Below are 14201 nucleotides of genomic sequence, written 5' to 3' on the forward strand. Positions count from 1 at the left end.
TTTCAAGAATTTTCTCCATGTTATTACAGAAACACTGAAGAATTCCTCTGTATAATTAAAATTAAGAATAATTTTCAATCACTATTTGTTCAATGCTTTTTATTTAAACCATTTAACTTATGTTCCCCTAAATGAAGCTGACTGCTCCCTAGTGATTTTCATGTTTCTATTGTATTCTCCACCACACTTTCAAAATATAACACTGTTCAGGAAAAGAGGTACTCTAAATTAAAATTGTGTATTCTTTATATTAAAAATAATATAACATTACAATAGACACATCAGAAAGAGCTTTTCTGATCAGATGCTTCCTATGATATATGACATAGCTAAAACAACTTTAGGCTATGCCTCAAATGTACAAGCTCCCCAGCCACTGAGTTATAAAACAAGCACTAATAAATGGGCAACCTTGTCTGTTGCAAGGCTAATAAATCAAAATCACCAAGATAAGTTAAATGCATTTTCAGTGGGTGCAAATTTATCATCAAAGGCCTCATAATCATACAGCCACTAGAAAAAGCAACGTGTTTGCCATGACCTTGATCATAATTCACCAAAACTCTCAATGTATAACTTTTCAATATTATATCACCCCAAAGTACTATTTCAAGAGCTTGGACTTCTGAATGACCTATGTGTGTGTGTGTGTGTGTGTGTGTGTGTGTGTGTGTGTGTGTGTGTACATATATATATGTAGCATATATATATATATATATGCTAAAAGATTCCTCTGTATAATTAGACCTAAGAATTAGTTTTAATAAAGTTCATTAGGATAATTTGCCCATTTTGAAGAAAAGCTTAAAAAGAAGCTAAACAGAATACATCTTTCCAATAACTGTTTGATCAACTCCTTTCATTTAAACTATTTAACTTATGTTCCCCTAATGAAGCTGATTGTTTCCTAATAATTTCCATGTTTGGTTGTATTTCCCAACATTCTTTGAAACAAGAAAAGGACATATTTAAGAGAACGTAATTCTTTTAAAATTCTTTGAAACTCCATATTCCTTTGACAACCAGGGGTGCCACAGACGGTCCAGAGCGACAACTGTTGGGCTTCGATGACTGATGGGTAAGAAATCAGTCCACTGAAATCTCAAGAGTCTAATGATAATAAAAGAACGATAATGGTCAGACACAGACGTCTCGTTCTGCACCTCCTCAACCCACAGATTAAAGTATCATGGAATTTCCCAAATTATAAGCAGAAAGTAGAAAGCACGGGCTTAGAATCAAAACATTATCAACAGTGGGCAGTAAAGGGCATAGAGCAAGCTCTGCCCACAATGAGTTTGGATGATGGATTAGCAATAAAACACTGACAAGGCTCTTAAAGAAACTAAATTATTAAACTTTCTTTCCATTCATTACAAACATCTGTATTAATGGACAATTTATAAAAACAAAAACACCCCAATTCTAGCAAACTCCATTTGCTCAAGTGCACACCACACCAGTCAGAGGAACATCCTGGCATCTAAACTGCCACACTCCCTGGACTCGGTTCCCAAAGACTCGTTTCTCCATACCCACTCCCCACATCACCACCCTCCCTGCAGCCAGGCGCTTGCCCCAGTTCCAGCAACTGTTTCTCAGGTGCAGGCCACAACAGACAGAGGAACACAGACCTCTGCTGCACCAAAGGTGAAGTTAGTGCTAGAAGTCAAGGCCCCACCTGGTCAGAGACTCCCTTCCTAGGGACAGAGGTCATGCCAGCCACCAGAGAGCCAAGACACAAAGACCAGAAAAACAAAGAGGAGCCAGAAACCAAGGAACAAAGTACCCATCCAACACAGACAAACCTAGAAATTGGTACCTAAACCTATAATCATCCCAAACCCAGATACCTAAATACCAGTGTAAGAACACAATCAACAACAGCCAGGGCAATATGGTACCACCAGAGCCCAGATCCCCTATAACAACAAGACCTGAATATTCTTATGCAGCTGAAATACAGGAAAATGAACTTAAAACCAACTTTATGAAGATGATAGTTCTTTAAAAAGAATTTTTAATCCCTTAAAGTAATCAAGAAAAAGACAAACAAAAACATGGAAACTCACTAACTCCCTTATAGAATGCCAAGAAAGCCAAAGAAAACCAAACTGGTGAAAGAAACTATTCACAACCTCAAGATAGAAATAGAAGCAATAAAGAAAATCCAAACTGAGGGAATTCTGGAAATTGAAAATCTAAGTAAGCAAACAGAAGCGACAGACATAAGCATCACCAACAGAACACAAGAGATGGAAGAAGGAATCTTAGGCAGTAACAATATGAAAGAAGAAATAAATTTGTAGAGCCCAGATAGACATGAAAACAGGAGGACAGTCTGACAGGCCTGTAGGTCACCTGCGCATGCAAATTGTGCCTGTGAGCAGTGCCAGCACCACTTCCTGCACTTATGTTCCACCCTCTCAGGCATCTACATTCTCTAGCTCCCTGTCCTTCAAGGCACACTTCCACACACACTCCAGTACTTGTGTGCATGGGCATGAGACGTTTCTGCCTTAACCACAGGTGAAACACCAACATCCACTCTCAAACCAGTGGACCTCTCTCATTTTCCTGAAGAATTCTCCAGACTCCAGAGACAGACAGACCCGGTCTGAAGGACATACTCCAGAAACAAACAGCAAAGATTACAGATAAGCAAATGGCTAGAGGTTGGCGTAAGAACACATCCAACAAAAAATCAGGACATCATGATTTCACCAGCAACCCCCAAAATCAATGAATACTCCAATTCATCAGAAACGCAGGAAAATGATCAGAAATCTATATTTATCCAATTATTAGAGGCACATAAAGAGGAAATGAACAAAGCTCTCAAAAAATATAGGCAAATACAACAAATAGGCAAATAGAGTCACAGTAAAAGCACAATTAGTGGCATATAGAGAGGAAATGAAGAAAAAAATAGCGGTCATCATGGAAAGACAGGAATCCACATTCAAACAGATGAAGGAAATGGTGAAAGACATGAACACAGAATTAGAATCAATATAGGAAACACAAACAGAGAAAACCCTGGAGCTGGAGAACTTAGAGAAAAGATCAGGAACGACAAAGGTAAGCATCACCAATAGAATACAAGAGATGGAAGAGAGACCCTCAGATGCTGAAGATACACTTCCAGAAATTGATATTTCTCTCAGAGAAAAAGTAAAATCGGAAAAGTCTCAAACACAAAACATCCAAGAAATCAAGGATGCCGTTAAAAAAATGAAACCTAAGAATAATAGGAATTGATGAAAAAGAAGATTCCAGGCTCCAGGATCCAGAAAATATTCTCAAGAAAATCATAGAAGAAAAGTTTCCCAACTAAAAGAAAGAGATATCCATAAACATATAAGAGGCCTACAGAACACCAAATAGACTAGACCAGAAAAGAAACTCCTCACACCATATGGTAGTCAAAACACTAAATCTACAGAACAAAGAAAAGATATTAAAAGCAGCAAGGGGAAAAGGCTGAGTAACATTTAAAGGTAGACCTAACAGAATCACACAAGACTTCTCATCAAAAACTATGAAAGCCAGAAGGGCCTGAGAAGATATCATGCAGACTCTAAGACACCACAGATGCAAACCCAGACTACTATACTCAGCAAAGCTTTCAATCAACATTAAAATAGAGAAAACAAAATATTCCATGACAAAACTAAATTTAAGCAATATCTACACAGCAAACCAGCCCTACAGAAGATACTTGAAGGAAAACTCCAATCCAATGAAAACAACTACACCCAAGAAAACATAGGATACAGATAACTTTCACAACAAAAAGTAAAAGATAACAAGCAATAAATCACAGTAACACCACCAACTCCACAACTCATTGGTCACTATTAGCTATCAACATCAATGGACTCAACTCTCCAATAAAAAGACACAGACTAACAGAATGGTTGCAGAAACAGTATCCAACATTCTGCTGCATCCAAGAAACACACCTCTACAACAAAAATAAACACTACCTCAGAGTAAAGGGCTGGAAAAAATATTTTTCAAGCAAATGGACCCAGAAAACTAGCTGGGGTGGCTATTCTAATAACTAATAAAATAGACTTTCAAGAAATTAATCAAAAAAGATGAGGAGGGGCACTTCATTCTCATCAAAGGAAAATTCCACCAGGAGAACATCACAATCCTGAACATCTATGCCCCAAATACAAAGAACCTACATTTGTAAATAAAACATTATTAAAGCTTAAATCGCACATTGATCCCAACACCTAAATAGTGGGAGACTTCAACACTCCACTCTCACCAAAGGACAGGTCATCTAGACAGAAGCTAAATAGGGAAATAAAGGCGCTTATAGAAGACCTAAATCAAATGGACCTAATAGATGTTTACAGAATTTTTTACCCAAATTCAAAAGTATACACCTTCTTTGCAGCACCTCATGGATCCTTCTCCAAAATAGACCATATATAGTTGGTCCCAGAGAAAGCCTCAACAGATACAAGAAGATAGAAATAATCCCTTGTGTTCCACCTGACTACCATGGACTAAAGCTGAATCTCAACAACCACAGAAATAGCAAAAAGCCTACACGCACAAGGAAACTGAACAACTCACTACTCAAGGACAGCTGGGTTAGAAAAGAAATAAAGAAATAAAAGACTTCCTAGAATTCAATGAAAATGAAGGCACAACATACCTAAACTTATGGAACACAATTAAAGCAGTGCTAAGAGGAAAATTCATAGCACTAAGTTCCTTGAAGAAGAAATTTGAAACATCTCAAACAAGCAACTTAATGGCCCACCTCAAAGTCCTAGAAAAAAAGAAGCAGACACACCCAAGAGGAGTAGACGGCTGGAAATAATCAAACTCAGGGTTGAAATCAATAAATTAGATACAAATAAAACTATATTCAAAGAATCAATGAAACCAAGAGCTGGTTCTTTGAGAAAATCAACAAAATAGAAAAACCCTTAGCCAAACTAACTAAAAGGCAGAAAGAAACTATCCAAATCAGCAAAATCAGAAACGAAAAGGGGGACTTAACAACACAGTGAGAAAATCCAAACAGTCATTAGGTCTTACTACAAAAGCCTATATGCCACAAAATTTGAAAACCTAAAGGAAATGGACAATTTTCCTGATAGATTCCATTTACCAAAATTAAATCAAGATCACATAGAAAGATTGAGTAATGCTATATCCCCCAAGAAAATAGAAGCAGTCATTGAAAGTCTCCCAGAAAGAAAGCCCAGGGCCAGATGGTTTCAGGTCAGAAATCTGCCAGACCTTCAAAGAAGTGCTAACTCCAATTCTCCTCAAATTAGTCAACAAAATAGAAACAGAAGGAACATTACCAAACTCATTCTGTGAAGCCACAGTCACCTTGATACCTAAACCACACAAAGACCCAACCAAAAAAAAAAAAAAGAGAACTTCAGACCTATCTTTCTTATGAACATTGATGCAAAAATACTCAATAAAATACTGGCAAACCTAATCAAAGAACACATAAAAGATATCATCCACCATGACCAAGTAGGCTTATCCCAGGCATGCAAGGGTAGTTCAATATATGGAAATCCATCAATGTAATTTACTACATAAACAAACTGAAGGAGAAAAACCACATGATCATCTCCTTAGATGCCGAAAAAGCATTTGACAAAGTCCAACACCCATTCATGTTTAAAGTCTTAGAGAGATCAGGGATACAAGGCACTTACCTAAACATAGTGAAGGCAATATACAGCAAGCCTGTAGCCAGCACCAAACTCAACAGAGAGAAACTTAAATCAATCTCACTAAAATCGGGGACAAGACAAGGCTGCCCATTCTCTCCAAATCTTTTCAACATAGTACTTGAAGTCCTAGCTAGAGTATCAAAAGAGAACAAGGGGATAAATATTGGAAAGGAAGAAGTCAAAGTATCTCTATTTGCAGATGATATGATGGTCTACATGAGTGACCCAAAAAATTTATCCAGAGATCTCCTTCAGCTGATAAACACCTTTAGCAAAATGGCTGGATACAAAATTAACTCAAAAAAATCAAAAGCCCTTCTGTATACCAAGACAAAAGGGCCAAGAAAGTAATTACAGAAACAACATTGTTCACAATATCCACTAATAACATAAAGTAACTTGGTGTACTCTAACCAAGCAAGCGAAAGATTTGTTTGAAAAAAAACTTTAAGTCTCTGAAGAAAGAAACTGAAGAAGATATCAGAAGATGGAAAGATCTCCAGTGCGCACGGATTGGTAGGATTAACATAGTGAAAATGGCCATCTTACCAAAGGCAATCTACAGATTCAATGCAGTTCCCATCAAAATACCAACACAATTCTTTACAGACCTTGAGAGAAAAATTCTCACCTTCATATGGAGAAACAAAAAACCCAGAATTTCCAAAATGATCCTGCACAACAACATATTGTCTGGAGGTATCTCCATCCCTGATCTCAAGCTGTACTATAGAGCAATAGTAATGAAAACTACATTGTACTGGCATAGAAACAGAATGGTGGGTCAACGGAATCGAAATGAACACTAAGAAATAAACCCACACACCTACAGATACTTGTTTTTTTTTATAAAGAAGCCAAAACCACACAATGGATAAAAGGTAGCATCTTCAACAAATGGTGCTGGTCCATCTGGATGTCTACATGTAGAAAAATGAAAACAGATCCATTTTTATCACCCTGCACAAAACTAAAGTCCAAGTGGATCAGCAATCTCAACATAAAACCAGACACACTAAACTTGTTAGAAGAAAAAGTGGGGAAGTGCCTTGAACTCATTGGCACAAGAGACAATTTCCTGAACAGAACACCAACAGCACAGGCCCTAAGGTCAACAATCAATAAATGGGACTGCATGGAACTGAAAAGCTTCTGTAAAGTAAAGGACACTGTCATCAAAACAAAATGACAGCCTACAGACTGGAAAAGGATCTCCACCAACCCTATATCTGACAGAGGGCTAATATCCAGAATATATAAATAACTAAAGAAGTTAAAAAGCAACAAATCAAGTAATCCAATTAAAAAATGGAGTACAGAGCTAAACAGAGAATTCTCTGTGGAGGAATATAGAATGGCAGAGAAACACTTAAAGAAATGCTCACCATTCTTAGCCATGAGGGAAATGCAAATCAAAACGAACCTGACATTCCACCTTACACCCATCAGAATGGCTAAGATCAAAAAATCAAGTGACAATACATGCTAGAGAGGATGTGGAGAAAGGGGAACCTTCCTCCATTGCTGGTGGGAATGTAAACTTGTACAACCACTTTGGAAATCAATATGGCACTTTCTCAGACAATTAGGAATAGCACTTCTTCAAGATCCAGCTATACCACTCCTAGGCATATATCCAAAATATGCTCAAGTACACAACAAGGACATTTGTTCAACCATGTTCATAGCAGCTTTATTCATAATTGCCAGAACCTGGAAACAACCCAGATGTCCCCCAACTGAAGAATGGATACAGAAATTGTGGTACATTTACACAATGGAATACTACTCAGCAATTAAAAACAAGGAAATTATGAAAATTGCAGGCAAATGACAGGAAGTAGAAAAGATCATCCTAAGTGAAGTATCCCAGAAACAGAAAGACACACATGGTATATACTCACTTATAATTGGATATTAGACATATAATATAGGATAAACCTATAAAAATCTGAACACCTAAAGAAGGCAAGATAGGAGGAGGACCCTGGGTAAGATGATCAATCCTCACTCAGAAAGGCAAAAGGGGCTGACTTTGGAAGAAGGAGAAAACAGGAAACAGGACAGGTACCTTCCATGGGGGGCTGATAGACTCTAACCAGCATTGTATAAAAGCAGATAAATGAGACTTATATACAAACTTTGGGCAGAGTGCAGGAAATCTTTGGAAAGAAGGGGGAGATAGAAAGACCTGGAGAGGACAGGAGCTCCACACGAACAGCAGCAGAACCAAAATATCTGGTCTTTTCTGAGACTGATACTCCAACCAAAGACCATTCATGGATATATCCTAGATATATGATCAGATGTAGCCCATGGCAGCTCAGTATCCAAATGGGTACCCTAGTAAGGGGAATAGGGACTGTCTCTGACATGAATTCAGTGGCTGACCTCCCCTGGATAGGAGGGGGAGGAAGGCCTTGCCAGGCCACAGAGGAAGACAATGCAGCCAGTTCAGAGGAGATCAGATAAGCTAGGGTCAGATGAAAAGGGAGAAGGACCCCCCCATCTGTGGACTTGGTGAGGGGCATAGGAGGAGATGAGGAAGGGAGGGTGGGCTTGGGAAGGGAAAAGGAAGAGACTCCAGCTGGGATACAAAGTGAATAAACTGTAATTAATATAAAAATTAAAATTAAAAATAAATAAATAAAAAATAATCTGGCAATCTGTGTCAAATTCAAAATATGCTTGCTTTCAAACAGCCATTCCAGCACAAGGAATGTATCTAAGAAACAAATTTGACAACACGCAATGAGTTGTGCACAAAGTTATTTACTGAAAAATTATTTAAAATAATGACAGCTTTTAAGCAACTTATATATTGATCAAATTGTGTTGTTTCAGCATGATGACATTCTTAGGAAAAGTAGTGTGTTAGTATTTAGAATATTGTTCTTAATGTATCACTATGGTATTGAAACAGAGTACAAAATAATTTTATAGCATAATACAACTTGTTTTCACAATTGTTGTGATACTGTCTTTAAAAACCAGACAGGAATACCAATACATGAGAAAGGTGGAGAGGTCACTCAATGGTTAAGAGTGCACCCTGCTCTTACCGAGGACCTGAGTCTCTGTTCTAGCACCCACGTTAGACATAGAGCTCACAACTGCCGTAACTGCAGCTCCAGGGAACCGCTGGCCTCCACAGACACCTGCACTCACTTCCACATAACCCCCCCTACACACACACACACACACACACACACACACACACACACACACTCACAAAACAGTAAAACTGAAATAGTTTTTAGGGTAAAAAACTGGAAGAGTACATTAAAGTTAACATGTGTTTTTCTTTTGTTTCCATAGGGTTTTTTTGTTGTTTTTTTTTTGTCAGTGAGCTTTGTTAATCTTTGTAATAGTTACATGAAACAGCGAAACAACATTTATTAAAATATAAATGTCCATCTTTTTAATAAGCTCACAAATATTAACCATAAGGGAGCATATCTGTTTTTATAAAATAATGTTGACTTTATTTCTGCCATTACAGAAAGGTATGCCATCATTTTAATATTGTTTGTTTATATTTAAAATCAACTAGTTGTTCTATAATTTATTATCAAAGTAAAAACACATGACATGGTTCTTATAAATTATAAGTTCTTACATAAGTTAATTTCTGCTTGAAGAAACACAGGTAGCTTAGAACTATTATATAACATGCACTATTAAATTAGCTGTTTCTAAATATGTAAAAAATATCATGGTATCTACAAATACCAAAATGTGATAACACATTATTTACTGAACAAATTACAATTACTTTTTAAAAAAATAAACTTAAGTAAAAGATCCTGAAATTAACCCCAAATTTTGTGGGCCACAACAGGTTCTTTGATACATACATAATATCTTGATACTTTACAATTAGTTTTCAAATCTCCAATCCTGTTCTTGAAGCACACACACTGGAAAATGGTTTGTTATTTTAGTTTCAATACTCACTCTTTTTCCTAAGAAGTTGCCAAAGCCATCACCAGGTGGCCCTTGGGAACAGAACTAAGTTAACAGTATACAGTCCTTTTGAACTGTCAGTAGATATTAGAAGGACAGAGTTGAACTAATCTAAATTCATTAAGTTGGAATAAAGGGTTACCTCCAAGAGAGTTTAAATTGCACTGTCAAACCACCTCCCTCTTCTAAGTACTCTAGTTTTTCTTAAATGTGAATTATAGATAAAGCACCCAGCTCTGTCCTGTGTTTCTGGAGCTGTCTTTAGGAGCATGGGAGAAGCCCAGATAAAAATAGTTACAGCAGCACAGCCTAGGTTACACACGCCCGATTCTTTACATGTCTTCCTAGACCTAATCCAAAATATCAGCGAAATTTATGGATTCAAATTAGTAGATATTAAAGTAAAATCCAATAATTGTTAGATTGCTAATGAGAATATAAACTGGTTCAACTGCTCTACAGATAGCAACATTCTCAGTATCCTTCATGAGTTTTGGAGTAGTGGTTCCATAGAACTATTTGTATTCAGCCAGTATTATTTGAATCACAACAGGTTTGCTCACTAGATCTTTCCAAACACTGATCAGATGGTACTCTAACCCACAATTTGTCCGCACCCATTTCTAACACCCATTTGTCCACAAGCCATAGTAGACATAGGCAGTCTTTTAACGCAATGATCACCAGTGATTTTTCAACCAAGGTCCCAAGGGCTTATTAGAACTGTGGCAGTGTTTGAATGCCCTAGTAGGTGAACGGTGGGCACACTGCATGCTTATAATGCCTACAGTCTTCCAAATAAAAAAATATATACAACTGCAGTGTACAGATCCCCCTTTAAGGCCAGTGCATGCTCTTGAACTCAATTTCTGAGCCTATCACTGACTTATGGCTCGCTGGTATATCCCTGACTGAAGATGGCCACAGAGAATGGCCTTGTCCAGGGTCAAAGCTTCACTCAGGAGGTATGAACAGATTATACCTGGCTGATACAGAAAAAAACTTTCTGACTCATATACTTCAACTTGAGACAATCTTGTAGGACCTTGCTATGCCCAGAGCTTACTGCAGAGAGACCTCTCTTTTGCAAGTAACACTGTCCTGGTGTATGCTGCCATTGTGCTGTTGTTACAGAACTCTCTCTCCTGTGAACACACAACAGTAAACTCTGCGCTCAGCTCTTCCCTCTCAGTGTTCCCACAGAGCAAAATACAGGACAATCTCAACTAAAACACACTCTTTGGCTATGTCCTTACATGCCAGGGGAGTGAGGGGCAAGAATCATGTCCAAGATACAAATGAGGCTAATCCTGCACTCACTGCATGAAAATGGTAGAGATCTGAGGAATAAAGAACCAAAACAGAAAGACACAGATCTGCCATGTATGGTGGAGCATCCTAAGTCTCCATGTGGTAGTAAGCCAAATGAGAATGACAAAAAACAAACACTTAAACCTGACCATGTGAAAAAAGTAACTACTGATAGAACCTGAGAATCAATAATCCCAGGCTACTAGGGCAGCATAACCTGAAGACTACTAAAATAGTTCCATTTGGGATGCTACTAGAGTCTCAAACTACCATCAGTCTGCCTGAATTATTCATATTTAATGTTCATGAAGGTAATAGGGGAAAAAAACACATTGGGAAAATTCTCTCTTATAAACAACTGGAGCTGGGAAATGGCTCTTCATGTATGGGCATCTACTGCCAAGCCCCATGTTCTGAGTTTAATCCCTGGAACACACATGGTAAAGAGGGAGTTATACTTTGACTTTTGCGTACATAATATAATGTAATATAATGAATATATAATGGAGAATAAGTATAATAATTTTAATTTTAAAACAGTCTATAGGATACAGAAAATACTCACTAGGAGGTTTTTTTAACATGAATACTGAACTAGATCTTCATCTTCAATGTGTATTTCTTTCTCTGGAATCAGTTAATTCTAAAAACTCCTCAAAAGTAGTCCTTGTTATCCCCAGTATTTCCTTTCTAGACATTTGTCAACATTGGAAGACATGCCTTTTCCATGGCCAAGTCTTCTTCTCTTATTTTAATGCAGTTCTTAAGTAAACTGTAACAATATTTCCACCTTCCAATGTTTGCCCTTACAATCTCTTTGTTCTATTTCATATGCAGAAGTTTTACTTATTATTTTCAAGAACTAGTGCAAAAAGAACTACAACATTGCTGAAAGCTCCAGTTGTGAACTAACAACTACCCCTTCTTCTCCAAAGCAGGGAAATAAAATGTGAACATTTATGGAGACCAAAAAAAAAAAAAAAATCCACATGTGGAAAGCAAAATTAAGGCAAAAAAAAAATTGTAAGGCTTTTATATTTTTGCATAAAAGGAAAATTGCCTTTTATCACACTGCCTTTCTTAATTTTCTCAAAATCAAAATTAGTACCTTAAAAAAAAGAATGGAGCATAATGCATGAATGGAATTGTTACCAAAGCCAATGTGAACAAGAGAATTTCTCCAAAGTCTCATTTGAAAAGAATTTGATATTTTAATGTGAAAATTCACACAAATCCTTTGAGTTTAACTAAGCATCTCAAAATATTGTGCCAAATACTTAACATTTATTTTTAAATTTTTTGAATAACACTTTAACTATATATGTGTCCAAAAACAATCCTGAAAAGATTTTTTTTCTAACTTACAATAAAAAATGGCCTGCTTTTCAAAGTCTGAAAAGTAATATGAACAAAATACTAGATTTTCATTTCATGATACGAAATGAATTGTATCCAATAACTTCCCTGGAAGTACTAAGTTGAATTTACTGTTAATTTTCTCAGCTTATTGTTCATCTGTATGAAGGGATGGGATAAAGAAGTCAAACCTTAGGACTTCCTTTCTACTGGGTTGTCTCATCAAGTCTTGATATAAGGATGTGTACCTAGTCAATTGAATCTTGTTATGCCAAGTTCAGCTGATATCTTGGGAAGGCTTGCTCCTCTCTGATGGGAAGGAAAGAGCAGTAGATCTGGGGAAGAGGGGAAGTGGGGGAGGTGGTGTTGGAAGGTCAGGAAGAAGGAAAGGCTGCAGTTGGGATGTATTGTATGAGAGAAGAATAAATAAATAAAATATAGATTATAGGCAACTTTTTAAAAAAAGTTGCACAGTAACAATTATTATTGTCAGATCCCATTCTTTCACATAAACTTGATTTTTCATCAAAGAACAACATAGTACTGTTTTAGTTATTCTCTGATTCACTGGCCACAATCTCTTTGTATTGCACACAACAATCATATTTTTAATTAAATCTGAAAAAAATAAGCATCCTATACTTTGGAGATAGTGATATAGACCTCCTCCTGTGTTAAACATATCCCAGTTCATTGCTAAGTTGACAATTTAAAGGCTGAACTGGAAAAGTCGGGACAGCTTGACTCTGCTGGTTTCACAGTCATACAGCTTGCAATCTTCCTATTTCATCGAGGCAGCAGGGCATTGAAATAGGGACAGATTGTTCCATCAACGGAACAAAAACTGAAGCAGCAGCAGCTCTCTCCAAAGCTGAGACTGTCTTCCAAATGTGCATGCTCTAGTTAGGGCTAAGGTTATTTATTCAAATGCTAATAGAAGTTAATTTGGTCACCAGCAAAGTTTAATTTAGAAACTTTCTTTTCTCTCTTGCTTGAAATATCCTTGCTGGTCATACTCCTACATTCTTTTCCTGACTGTTAGTTTCTGAACCAAATATTCTCTTGTATGAAATTATCACTTGCCATTGATCTGTATGTTTGGCATACCATAGTTCCACAGACACATTTAGAAAGTAGCAATGCCTTGATGTCCTTTTGAGTTAGTTCCTCTCTCACAGGTCACTCTGTTTCTGTTTGTCTTTTTGTTGTCACGCTGTCACCACCACCACTCCCATGTGTCACTTTGAAGAGCAGTTTTATGATCAAGGAACAAAAAGACTAGACACTACATAGTTATGGAAACAGATTTCTATAAAGTCTGCTCAGTTTATAGTCTTTCTATTGCCCTTGGGATAAAAACTAAAAATCAAAATCGCTGAGCTTAGCATACAAGTGATCCTCCTGCTTGTCTCCAAGGCCTTGTTTCCCTGCTGAAGTCGATCCTCCGAATGAGGGAACTCCTTTCGATTGTAGGGAATTCCAAGTTCTTTCTTGCCTATCCTCCTCTTTGAACCCCAACACACTCAATACACACACACACACATACTCAGATACAAACAGATACACACACAGACTCACACACATACATACACACACACTCGGAAGGTAAATAAAAGTCTCATGTTTAGGAGAAGAAATGCTCAAAGATCCTTGATGCCCCCTCCCCAACAGCGTAAGAAGGAACAACAAATACAGGGGAGACGAGACTGACCAGTGGAACTGCAGCTAAGTCACCAAAATGGACATTAGTGAGATCTTTACTTTGATATGCTGTGGATCTCTTTCTGGGATGAACGTGTGTGTGTGTGTGTGTGTGTGTGTGTGTGTGTGTGTGTGTGTGTG

Source organism: Psammomys obesus, unplaced genomic scaffold, assembly GCF_907164565.1.
Source record: "Psammomys obesus unplaced genomic scaffold, mPsaObe1.curated_primary_1811, whole genome shotgun sequence".
Classification (NCBI taxonomy): Eukaryota; Metazoa; Chordata; class Mammalia; order Rodentia; family Muridae; genus Psammomys; species Psammomys obesus.